The sequence below is a fragment of the Sus scrofa genome, chromosome 9, assembly GCF_054392235.1.
Source record: "Sus scrofa isolate SSC_HxYL_T2T_F1_AM1 chromosome 9, Sscrofa_HxYL_maternal_Yorkshire_Landrace_v2.0, whole genome shotgun sequence".
Classification (NCBI taxonomy): domain Eukaryota; kingdom Metazoa; phylum Chordata; class Mammalia; order Artiodactyla; family Suidae; genus Sus; species Sus scrofa.
Genome location: NC_139391.1, coordinates 33138782 through 33152059, shown reverse-complemented (window position 1 = coordinate 33152059; position 13278 = coordinate 33138782). Strand labels below are relative to the sequence as shown.

General features: G+C 39.1%; 1 long non-coding RNA gene across 1 annotated transcript; it reads right to left on the bottom strand.

Annotated features, from left to right (window-relative positions):
* Positions 1 to 586: 586 nt before the first annotated feature.
* On the bottom strand, positions 587 to 5431 carry LOC146399829 (uncharacterized). The gene is made up of 2 exons (XR_014815139.1): positions 5028 to 5431; positions 587 to 4372 (listed from the first exon to the last, which is right to left on the bottom strand). It is a non-coding gene; the product is annotated as an uncharacterized LOC146399829 (long non-coding RNA).
* Between the last annotated feature and the right edge of the window lie 7847 nt (positions 5432 to 13278).

Below are 13278 nucleotides of genomic sequence, written 5' to 3'. Positions count from 1 at the left end.
TCATTGACCCATTCACTTTTTCCAACAAGTACTTCATACATTTGTTTTTCTTTATATTTTTCCCTCTGCCTAGAAAATACTTCCCAATACATTGTCCAACTCTGTATATACTCAAATCCTATTTGATCAATACCCAACTGATTACTAATTTAGTTAAAATTCTTTTTAAAAATTCCCATAGCACTTTATCTGAACCTCCCTTACAGCAACTTTTTTTTTTCTAGCTTTGCCTGAGGCATGCAGAAGGTTCCTGGGCCATGGACTGAACCCAAGCCACAGCAGTAACCTAAGCCATAACAATGATAATGCCAAGTCCTTAACCACTAGGCCACCAGGGAACTCCCCTACTTTTGATGAAAATCTATCTCAGGCCCTCAGTATCCTCCTCTATCTTATTCTTTTGCACCTCCTGTGCCTTTGCACATACCCAACCTATCACCAATCTCCATACCTGCCCAAACGCTTTTTCACCTTTGACATCTGTCAAATAATACCCCAATTATTCCAAATTATGCTGTTCAGTGAATTCCTTTAGCAATCACAATAGCTTCAAAATGGATAAATTTCCTCAAGACACAGTGAATTCTGGCGGAAACATGTAATCATCTGAAATAATGTAGAGACTACATATACCCAATTAGGACAGAGAAGAATCTTTAGTTTCCTTGTAACTTTGAAACCAAGATTATGATTTCTATTTTCCTTTTTAAAAAAAGGAGGTATTTACCTACTGATATGATAAAGGTAAGATCATCAAGGCATATGAGTGAAAAAGAACATTCATATTATGTATGCACATGTACGTATACGCAACCACACACATTAAAAACATAACAAAGTTAATGGTAATTAGCCCTGGGGGACATTGAAAGTAGAGTGGGGAGAAATTAAGGAGGACTTAAAACATTTTTCTTCATGTACTGTGGATCTGTTACAAGTATATACTCAAGTTTCACCCCTTTTTTTTTTAAGGCTGCGCCTGAGGCATATAAAAGCTCCCAGGTCAGGGACTGAACCTGCATTAGAGCAGCAACTCAACCATTGCAGGACAATGCTGGATCCTTAACCCACTGTGCCACAAAGGAACTCCACAAGTTTTATACTACCTTGAAAAAACAAAATTAAAAACACTGAGTGAACACAAGGCTGTGACTCAGTTTATCCAGGTCACACATGAGACAAGATACTTGCTACTTGGAGATGAGAACAATGACACTGTGAACAAAAAAAAAACCACAGAGGTTCTTACGTTCAGTCCATTAGACCTCACTATAACCTTTTGAGGGATAAGGAAGGCAGAAATTGACTCAAAGAAAAGCCGAGGATCAAAGAGTTACAAAGGGCTTGCCAAAAGCCTTTCATTAAATGGGAGAACTGAGCTTAGAGGCAAGGCCTATGGATTTGAAATTCTGAGCCCTTTTCACAATACCACAATACACAGTCCCTTATAATCACAAGATAATTAACCACTACCTTTTATCTCCAGAGCTGCTAAGGATTAAAAGCGCCAAGGATTCACTGGTTAAAACCTGTCTGGAAACCATTATATCAGCAATATAACAGGACCTGGCATAATCATCAATTATTATCATGGTTTTTCTGTTTCTGCTAAGTTAATCTATCCCCTAACAGACCATCCAGGCAGTACAATCTGTTGTGGGTTTGTGGATCCCAATAAACAACACCTCTTTTACCTGAGTTCAGAACCAATAAAGGATGAAAGAAATGATCACACAGAGATTAAAATGACACCCTTACTACTGATAAAGGATTTGAGGACAACACTTAGGTGTAGAGTTTCCAATACTGAATTCTAAAATGAAGCTTTACTACTCAGTCACCGAAAATACTGAAAAGCAAAACCAGGCCCCTGTGATGCCAAAATCACAGAAGACCAGAAATACATTCTGCAGGAAGTCTGGCTGTCTCCCAAGAGAAAAAAAGAGGAAAGAGGAGACTGAGGCATACTCAAGTGCCTCAGTGAGGAGATGGGCTGCTAGACATACCCAAGTTCCTCTCTCCCCCAAAAGCACCACAAAGGAAGGAGCAGGAGCAAAGAGAGCTCCTATACCAGAGGAAATCTCAAGAGGGGACTACATGATCTCCCTAAGTTCTTTCTTAGATTTCAGTTTGTAGAGAGTAAGACTTCATGGTTACCATACACTAGAGGCCCATGGATCTCTTTAGGGCTCCTGAGATCCTTTGGGGGCTCTGGAAATTAAAAAATTAATACTAAGATGTGATTTGCCATTTCCACTGATGGTACAATTTGGGTTCAACTGTTGACCTTAGCATGATCGAGGTAGCAGCTGCTATGTCCATTACTGCCACATACTCAGTAAAAATGCCACCGGCATGTAAGAATACTTACGATGAAGCAGGAAAATCATTTTTGTTAATCTGACTCTTCTGTAAACAGCATTTTAATACTGAAAAAAATAGGAAAACAAAGTACTTATACTACATAGAAAGTATAATACATGCCTCAAGGAAAAGCACTGGTGTGGTTGAAGGGCAAGCTGAACTTTTTTCATGGAATAGCACTGTTACTTAAAAAAATGACTGAAAAACAAAACTGACAGATGTGTATCTGGCAGTCATTTTCCTGAAGTGAGGCTGAGAACACAATTTATAGTGCTTATAGCTAAATGTTAAAAATAAAGCTTGGAGTTCCCATTGTGGTACAGTGGAAATGAATCCAACTAGAAACCAAGAGGTTGTGGGTTCGATCCCTAGCCTCGCTCAGTGGGTTAAGGATCCAGCATCGCCGTGAGCTATGGGATAGGTCGCAGACACGACTCGGATCCCACATTGCAGCTACAGCTCCGATTAGACTCCTAGCTCCCATTAACCTCCATATGCCGTGAGTGCAGCCCTAGAAAAGACAAAAATAAATAAAGCTTTAATAAAAATTAAAATTTTAGAAAATTTGTATATACCACTCTGAGCTTGAGAACTTCCCAATACTTAACCTTGCTCTGATACTGGTGGTATTGGTGAGAAAAACGAATGTGATTTGAATAATGCATAATGAAATGGGTCAACATTTAGGAGATCTACATAACTCAATAAACAAATATTTTCCAAATGACCAGTGCATGATGGTACAAGATTACATGAGGGTAAAAGATCCATTCAAAGTGCAAGATTCACTAGTGGATCTTATCTAAGGAGAAACAAAAAGATCACTGAACATTAAGAAGATTAGTTGTTGCCAGGGATAAGCTGAGAGGGAGGGATGAATAGATGGAGCACAGGGGATTTTAAGGAAGTGAAACATCTGCATGTTACAGTGCTGGATACGTCATACATCTGTCCAGACCCATGGAATATACACTAAGAGTGAACTCTAACATAAACTATTATCATTATTCGAGAGAGAATGATGTGTCAGTGTAGGCTCATTAGTTGTAACAAATGCACTCTTCTGGTGAGGGACGTTGATTAGTGAGGGAGATTGTGCATGTATGTGTAAGGACCGAGAGAGTATGGGAAGCCTGTGTCCTCTCTGCTTAATTTTGCTGTGAACCTAAAATTGCTCTCAAATGTAAAATGTACAAATTAATATATTTTAAATTAAATGTAATTAACATTTGAAAAAATTTTAACATCATTTAGATTTTAGATTCCACACTTCAAATACCGTTTTGTTTTGGTTTTTTTTAGGGCCGCACTCACATCAGATGGAAATTCCCAGGCTAGGGGGTCGAATTAGAGCATCAGCTGCTGGCCCGCACCATAGCAACATGGGATCCAAACTGCCTGTGTGACCTACACACAACTCACAGCAAAGCCAGATCCCCAACCCACTGAGTGATGCCAGGGATCAAAACCACATCCTCATGGATACTAGTCAGATTCGTTTCCACTGTGCCACAACAGGAACTGCCAAATACTTTTAAGAAACTACCAGTTTTAGGTGTGGCATCAAAAAAGAATATCCATGGAGTTCCCATTGTGGCACAGAGGAAACAAATCCAATCCCACTAGTAACCATGAGGTTGTGGGTTTGATCCCTGGCCTCACTCAGTGGGTTAAGGATCCAGCGTTACCATAAGCTGTGGTGTAGGTTGCAGATGTGGCTTGGATCCTGCATTGCTGTGGCTGTGGTGTAGGCCAGCAGCTATAGCTGATTCAGCCTCTAGCCTGGGAACCTCCATATGCCACAGGTGTGGCCCTAAAAAGCAAAAAAAAAAAAAAACAACAACAACAACAAAAAAAACACAAAAAGAATATCCATAATTATCTGAAAAATTCCTTTTCCAAATACATACTCTGAAGCTGAATTTTCACCATATCTTTTAATCAAAACAACTTCTTAGAAAAGATTAGATGCAGAAACAGTTATGATGTTGGTGTCTCACTAACTTCACTTAGCATGATAATTTTGACAGCAACATCATATGTTATCACTTACATGTGGGATATAAAAAAAGGACACAATTGTTCAGTGAGTTGAGGATCCAGCATTGCCGTGAGCTGTGGTGTGGATTGCAGACATGGCTCAGATCTGGTGTTGATGTGGCTCTGGCGTAGACCAGCGACTACAGCTCCAATTAGACCCCTAGCCTAGGTACCTGCATCTGCCTTGGGTGTGGCCCTAGAAAAAGACAAAAAAGTTTCTACACATAACAAATGCTGGAGAGGGTATGGAGAAATGGGAACCTTCCTACACTGTTGGTGGGAATGTAAGTTGGTGCAGCCACGATGGAGAACAGTATGGAGGTACCTCAAAAAACTAAAAGAGTTGTCATATGATCCAGGAATACCACTCCTGGGCATATACTCAGACAAAACTGTAATTCAAAAAGATACATGCAACACTGTGTTCATAGCAGCACTAATCACAATAACCAAGACATGGAAACAACCTAAAAGTCCACCGAAAAACAGATGGATAAAGTGGTACATATACACAATGAAATACTACTCAGCCATAAAAAAGAATGAAATAATGCCATTTGAAGCAATATGGATGGAGCTAGAGATTATCATGCTAAGTGAAGTCAAATATCTTATGGTATCACTTATATGTGGAATCTAAAATATAACACACAGGAGGTGGGATTAAGATGGTGCAGTAGAAGGACTGAAGGTTACCTTCTCTCATAAAAGCAACAAAATTACAACCAACTGCTGAACAACCTTCAACAAAATAGACTGGAAACCATCAAAAAAGATATCCTATTCGAGTTCCTGTCATAGCTCAGGGGTAACAAACCTGACTACTACCCAAAAGAATTCAGGTTTGATGCCTGGCCTTGCTTAGCCACGAGCTGTGGTGCAGGTCGCAAACATGGCTTGGATCCTGTGTTGCTGTGGCTGTGGTATAGGCTGGCAGCTAGAGCTCTGATTCCACCCCTAGCCTGGGAACTTCCATATGCTGCAGGTACGGCCTTAAAAAGGGGAAAAAAAAAAAAAAAAAAAAAAAAAAAAAGATATCCTACTCTGGAAGACAAAGGAGGCCATATCAAGACAGGAGGGGCGATTACACATTATATACCCATCGGGTGGGTGGCTCACAGATTGGAAAGTAACTACATTGCAGAGGCTTACCCATGGGAGAGAAAGTTCTGAGCCCCATGTCAGGTTCCCACCCCTGGGGATCTGGCTTTGGTAGGAGGAGGCCCTGGAACATTGGGTATTGAGCACCAGCATGGCCTTTGTACAGGAGCTCCACAGGACTGGGGAAAATGGATATTCCACTCTTGAAAGGCACATACTGGCTTTCATGTGTACTGGGTCCCAGGGCAAAGCAGAGATTCCATAGAAATCTGGGTCAGACATGCTTGCGGTTCTTGGAGGATCTCCTGTGAAAATATGGGGTGACTGTGGCTCACTGTGGGAGGAGGACACTGGAGGCAAAGTTCTCAGCAACAGTCATCAGAGTGAATTCCTCTAAAAGTAGCCATTTTGGAAAAACCTTGCCGCACCCATAAGGGCTGAGAAACCCCAGGCCAAATCACAAACCAGGTGGGAACACAGCCCCACCCATTGGCAATCATGCTGCCTAAAGAACCCCCAGGCATGCAGCTGCCTCTAATCACATGAAAGACAAAACCACACCCACCAGAAGGATAAGAATCAGCAACACCTACCAGTTGACAGGCACCAGTCCCGCCCATCAGGAAGCCTGCAGCAAACCCCTGTACCAACTTTAGCCACAATGAAGGACTGACATCAGAAGCAAAAGAGGCTAAAACACTACTGTCTCCAAAAAGGAGACCACAACAAAAATCTATGCAAAAGGAAAAAGCAGACAAATATGACACAGATGAAAGAACAAGAAAAAAAAAATAGCTAAGTGATCTAGAGATTAACAACCTCCATGAAAAAAATTAGACTAATGATAGTAAAGATGATTCAAGATCTTGGAAATAAACTGGAGGCAAAGATTGATAAATTACAAGAAACACTAAGCAAAGAAATAGAAGATTTAAGGATTAAGCAAGCAGAGATGCAAAATACAATAACTGAAATTACAATTCACTAGAAGGAATCAACAGCAGAAGTCAGGAGGCAGAAGAATGAACAAGTGAGGTGGAAGACAGATTAGTGGAAATCGCTGATGCTGAACAGAAAAGAGAAAAAAGACTAAAAGGAAATTACAGCCTAAGAGAACTCTGGAACAATGTTAAATGCACCATATCACAGAGGTGCCAGAAGGAGAAGAGAGAAAGAGCCAGAAAAAGTATTTGAAGAGATAATAGCCGAAAACTTCCCTAACATGGGAAAGGAATCCCTCAAATCCAAGAAGCACTAGTTACAATATAAAATAAACCCAAGGAGGAATACCCTGAGACACATATTAATCAAACTGACCAAAATTAAAGACAAAGAGAAAATGCTGAAAGCAGCTAGAGAAAAGAAACAAATAACATACAAGCGAACCTTGATAAAGTTATCAACTGATTTTTCAGCAGAAACTCTGCAGGCCAGAGAGAGTGGGACAATATACTTAAAGTGATGAAAAACCTCCAACCAAGATTACTCTACCTAGAAAGGCTGTCATTCAGATTTGAAGGAGAAATCAAAAGCTTTACTTAAAAGCAAAAGCTAAGAGAATTCAGCACCATTAAACAAGCTTTACAACAAATACTGAAGGAACTTCTCTAGGTGGAAAAGAAAAGGCTACAACTAGTAACAAAAATATTATAAATGAGAAGGCTCGCCTGTAAAGGCATGCATATAGTAAAGGTAGGAAATCATCTACACACAGGATACTGGAGATGCACTTGCAATTAAGAGACCTACAACTTAAAACAAACGTGTGTGCGTGATTATATATAGACTCCTATATCAAAATTTCATAATTACAAACCAAAAATCTACAATAGATACAAATAAGAAAAGCAACAACACAACACTAAAGATAGTCATCAAACCAAAAGATAAAAGAATAGAGAAGAAAAAAGACCAAGAAAAACAAATCCAAAACTATTAATAAAATGTTAATAAGAACATACATATCAATAATTACTTTAAATGTAAATGGACTAAATGCTCCAAACAAAAGACATGGCTGAATGGATACAAAAACAAGACCCAAATATATGCTGTCTTCAAGACACCCACTTCACCTCTAGAGACACATAAAATTGAAAGTGAGAGGATGGAAGAAAATATTCCATGCAAATGGAAATCAAAAGAAAGCTGGTGTAGCAATACTCATAGCAGACAAAAGAGACCTTCAAATAAAGAATATTATAAGAGGAGTTCCCGTCATGACGCAGTGGTTAACAAATCCGACTAGGAACCATGAGGTTGCAGGTTCAATCCCTGCCCTTGCTCAGTGGGTCAGGGTTCCGGCGTTGCCGTGAGCTGTGGTGTAGGTCACAGACGCGGCTCGGATCCTGCATTGCTGTGGCTCTGGCGTAGGCTGGCAGCTACAGCTCCGATTCGACTCCTAGCCCTGGATCCTCCATATGCCGCAGGAGTGGCCCAAGAAATGGCAAAAAAGACCAAAAAAAAAAGAAGAATATTATAAGAGACAAAGAAGGACATTACATAATGATCAAAGGATCAATCCAAGAAGAAAATATAACAACTGTAAATATATATGCAATCCACAGAGGATCATCTCAACACATAAGGCAACTGCTAACAACCTTAAAAGGGGAAATTGACACAGTAATAGCAGAGGGTTTTAACACCATACTTATAGCAATGGACAGATCATCCAAAAAATTGACAAGGAAACACAGGCCTTAAATGCTGCATTAGACTAGATGGACTTAACAGATATTATAGAATATTCCAGCCAAAAGGAGCAGAATACATATTTTTCTGAAGTGCACATGAAATATTCTCTAGGACTGATCACATTCTGGGCCACAAACCAAGCCTCAGTAAATTTAAGAAAACTGAAATCAAATCAAGCATCTTTTCTGACCACAACACTATAAGACTAGAAGTCAACAAAAAGGAAAAAAAAAAAAAAAAAAACTCTTGGAGACTAAACAACATGCTACTAAACAACCAATGGATCACTGAAGAAACTGAAGAGGAAATTAACACCTAGAAGCAAATGAAAACAAAGACACAACAATCCAAAGCCTATGTGATGCAGCAAAAGCTGTTCTAAGAATTTTATAGCAATACAAGCCTATCTCAGGAAACAAGAAAAATCTCAAACAACCTACATTTACATCAACAACAAGAGAAAGAACAGACAAAACCCAAAGTGAGTAGAAGGAAAGAAATTATAAAGAACAGAACAGAGATAAATGAAATAGAAACAAAAACCATAGAAAAGATCAATGAAACTAAAAGCTGGTTTTTTGAAAAGATCAACAAAATTGATAACCATAATTAAGCCAGACTCATCAAGAAAAAAGAAGACTCAAATCAATAAAATTAGACATGAAAAAGAAGTTACAACAGACATCAGGGAAATACAAAAGATCATAAGAGACTACTACATGCAACTATATGCCAATAAAATGGACAACCTAGAAGAAATGGACAAATTCTTAGAAAAGTACAATCTAACAAGACTAAACCAAGACGAAGTAGAAAAGATGAATGGACCAGTCACAAGTACTGAAATTGAAGCTGTGATTTAAAAATTTCCAACAAATAAAAGTTCAGGCCCAGATGGCTTCACAGACAAATTCTATCAAAAATTTAGAGGAGAGTTAACCATTATCCTTCTGAAACGACTCCAAAAAATTGCAGAGGAAGGAACACTCCCAAACTCACTCTATGAGGCCACCATCACCCTGATACCAAAACCAAAGATACCACAGAAAAAGAAAATTACAGGCCAATATCACCAGTGAACATATATGCAAAAATCCTCAACAAAATACGAGCAAACCCAATCCAACAATGCATTCAAAGGACTGTACGTCATGATCAAGTGGGATTTATTCCAGGGATGCAAGGATTTTTCAATATCCATATATCAACCAGTGTGCTACACCACATTAACAAACTAAAGAATAAAAACCATATGATCAAGAGTTCCCGTTGTGGCACAGCAGAAACGAATCTAACTAGGAACCATGGGGTTGTAGGTTCAATCCCTGGCCTCACTCAGTGGGTTAAGGATCTGGCATTGTCATGAGCTGTGGTGTAGGTCGCAGACACAGCTTAGATCCTGCGTTGCTGTGGCTGTGGTGTAAGCTGGTAGCTGCAGCTCCACTTGGACCCCTATCCTGGGAACCTCCATATGCCATGGGTGCAGGCCTAGGAAGAAAAAAGAAAAGAAAAGAAAACCATATGATCCTCTCAACAGATTCAGAAAAAGCTTTTGACAAAATCCAACACCCATTTCTGATAAAAATTCTCCAGAAAGTGGGCATACAGGGAACCTACTTCAACATAATTAAGGCCATATATGACAAACCCACAGCTAACATCATTCTCAATGGTGAAAAGCTAAAAGAAGTCCTGCTAAGATCAGGAATAAGACAAGGATATCTTCTCTTGCCACTACTATTCAACATAGTTTTGGAAGTCCTAGCCATGGCAGTCAGAGAAAAAAAATAATAAAAGGAATACAAATTGGAAAGGAAGAAGTAAAACTATCACTATTTGCAGATAACATGATACTATACCTAGAATATCCTAAAGATGCTACCAGAAAACTGTTAGAGCTCATCAATGAATTTGGTAAAATTGCAGGATACAAAATTAATATGCTGAAATTTCAAATGCATTCCTACATACTAACAATAAAAGATCATAAAGATAAACTAGGGAAACAATCCCATTTACCATCACATCAAAAAGAATAAAATACCTAGGAATAAACCCACCTAAATAGACAAAAGACCTGTACTCTGAAAACTATTATGATGCTGAAGAAAGAAATCAAAGATGACACAAACAGATGGAAAGGCATACCATGCTCTTGGATTGGAAGAATCAATATTGTCAAAATTACCATACTACCCAAGGCAATCTACAGATCAATGCAATCTCTATCAAATTACCAAAGACATTCTTTACCGAAATAGAACAAAATATTTTAAAGTTTGGAGGCACAAAAGACCCAAAATAGCAAAGCCATTCTGAGAAAGAAAAATGGAGCTGGAGGAACCGGGCTCCCTGGCTTCAGACTATACTACAAAGCTACAGTTATCAAAACAGTACGGTACTGGCACAAAAACAGAAATATAGATCAGTGGAACAGGATAGAAAGCCCAGAATTAAACCCACGTAGCTATGGTCAACTAATCTATGACAAAGGAGGCAAGAATACACAATGGAAAAAAGACAGTCTCTTCAGTAAGTGGTGCTGGAAAAACTGGACAGCCGCATGTAAAAGAATGAAATTAGAAAACACCCTAACACAATATACAAAAATAAACTTAAAATGGATAAAGGACCTAAATATAAGACCATATACTATAAAACTCTTAGAGGAAAACGTAGGCTGAACATTCTCTGACATAAACAACAGTAATATCCTGTCAGATTCACCTCCTAGAGTAATGAAAATAAAAACAAAAATAAACAAATGTGACCTAATTAAACTTAAAACTTTTTGCACAGCAAAGGAAACCCTAAACAAAATGAAAAGACAACCCACAGAAAGGGAGAAAATGTTTGCAAATGAAGGGACTGACAAAATGTACGAACATCTCCTGCAGCTCAATACCAAAAAACCTCATCAAAAAAATTGGCAGAAGATCTAAACAGACAATTCTCCAAAAACCTACAGATGGCCATAAAACACATGCAAAGATGTTCAACATCACTCAGTATTAGAGAAATACAAATCAAAACTACTATGAGGTACCACCTTACACCAGCCAGAACGGACATCACCAAAAAGTCTACAAACAATAAAAGCTGGAGAGGGTGTGGAGAAAAGGGAACCTCTTACATTCTTGGTGGGAATGTAAACTGGTGCCATCCCTGTGGAATACAGTATGGAGATTCCTTAAAAAACTAAAAAGAGAATTACCATTTGATCCAGCAATCCCACTCCCTGGGCTTCTATCCAGAGAAAACCATGACTCAAAAAGATACAAGTACCCCAATGTTCACTGCATCACTATATACAATAGCTAAGACATGGAAGCAACCTAAATGTCCATCGACAGAGGCGTGAATAAAGAAGATGTGCTACATATACACAATGAAATACTACTCAGCCATAAAAAGGAACGAAATAATGGCATTTGCAGCAACATAGATGGACCTAGAAATTATCATGTAAGTGAAGTTAGACAGTAATACATAAACGTCATAGGCTATCACTTATATGTGGAATCTAAAAAAAGGATACAAAGAACTTATTTGCCGAACAGTAACTGACTCACAGACTTTGAAAAACTTAAGGTTACCAGAGGAGACAGGTTGATGGGGAGGGATGGGCTAGGGGTTGAGGATGGAAATGTTGTAAAATTGTGTTGTAATGATGGTTGTACAACTATAATATAATAAAATTCATTGAGGTAAAATATGACACAAATGAACTTATCTACAAAACAAAAACAGACTCACAGAGAACTGACTTGTGGTTGCTAAGGGGGAGGGGAGGGATCGATAGGGATGTTGTGGGAATTTGGGGTCAGCAGACACAAACTATTATCTATAGAATGGATAAACAACAAGGTCCTACTGTATAGCACAGGGAACTATATTCTGTATCCTGTGATAAACCACAATGGAAAAGAATATAAAATGGATTTATATATATTTATGTATAAATGAATCACTTTAAGCAGAAATTAACACAAAATTGTAAATGAACTGATTTTGATTTAAAAAAAAAAAAAAAAGACCATTGCTCTTCTGCTCTCTGTACATCCCCTGCTTGACCAGTGCCTGGTTCACCTACACCCTACTCACCTGACTTTCTTACACACTTGCCCCAGGCTCCAGGTAATGACTGTTCTAACTTTAAATCAAAACACCTCCACTAAGATAGCTTACAAAAGGGGCTATGAGGAACAGCGCTCCTTTGCTGGTATCTCCAGTAATCAAAGAGCCAAGCTGACTTCAATTCCCCTATAGGAGTTCCCTTGTGGCACAGTGGGTTAAGGATCTGGCATTGTCACTGCAGCTGTGTCATGGGTTCGATCCCTGGCCAGGAACTTCTGCATGCTTTGGGCACAGACCCCCAAAAAAGAATTCCCCCTGTAATTGTTAACCTCCTCCCACTTCCCATAGCAAAGACTGCCTCGTCCTACCCACCTTCTGACACATATGGTGGTGTCACTCTAGGACCTTGCTTTTGACATGTAAGATCCCCCTATCCAATAAACCACTAATGTCTCTATCACTGACTCTGGGCTTTTTCTTAGGTCTGTGTCCAAGGTCTCCAGATGGGGCAAATACTGGGTTTGCAGGCCTACAGGGTGCAGCCAAACAAAGGGATTAGAGCTGTGCTTTAAAGTTATTTAGCACCTTGTGTTATTTTGCTAGGGCTGCCATAACAAACACCAAGATTGGGTGGCTTGAACAACAGAATCTTTTTCAAAATTCTGGTGGCTAGAAATCTAAAATCCAACTACATTGGAAGATGTAGTTTCTTCTGAAGCTTTTTTCTGGGGGTGGGGGGACATGACGGCAATACATATAAATTCCTGGGCCAGCGATGGAATCTATGTCACAGTAGCAACCCAACCACAGCAGTGACAACACTGGATCCTTAACCTACTAAGCCACCAGAAAACTCTTTTTTGTTAAAAGAATCAAGTAGCACTGTACCTGGCACAGGGTGGATCTTCGATTTAGAGGTTTTATTAAAGAAAAATTTTGGAAATGATTTAATTCCCTCTTCACATTCCTTCTATAATGGCACAGAGAAACTTTCTCACA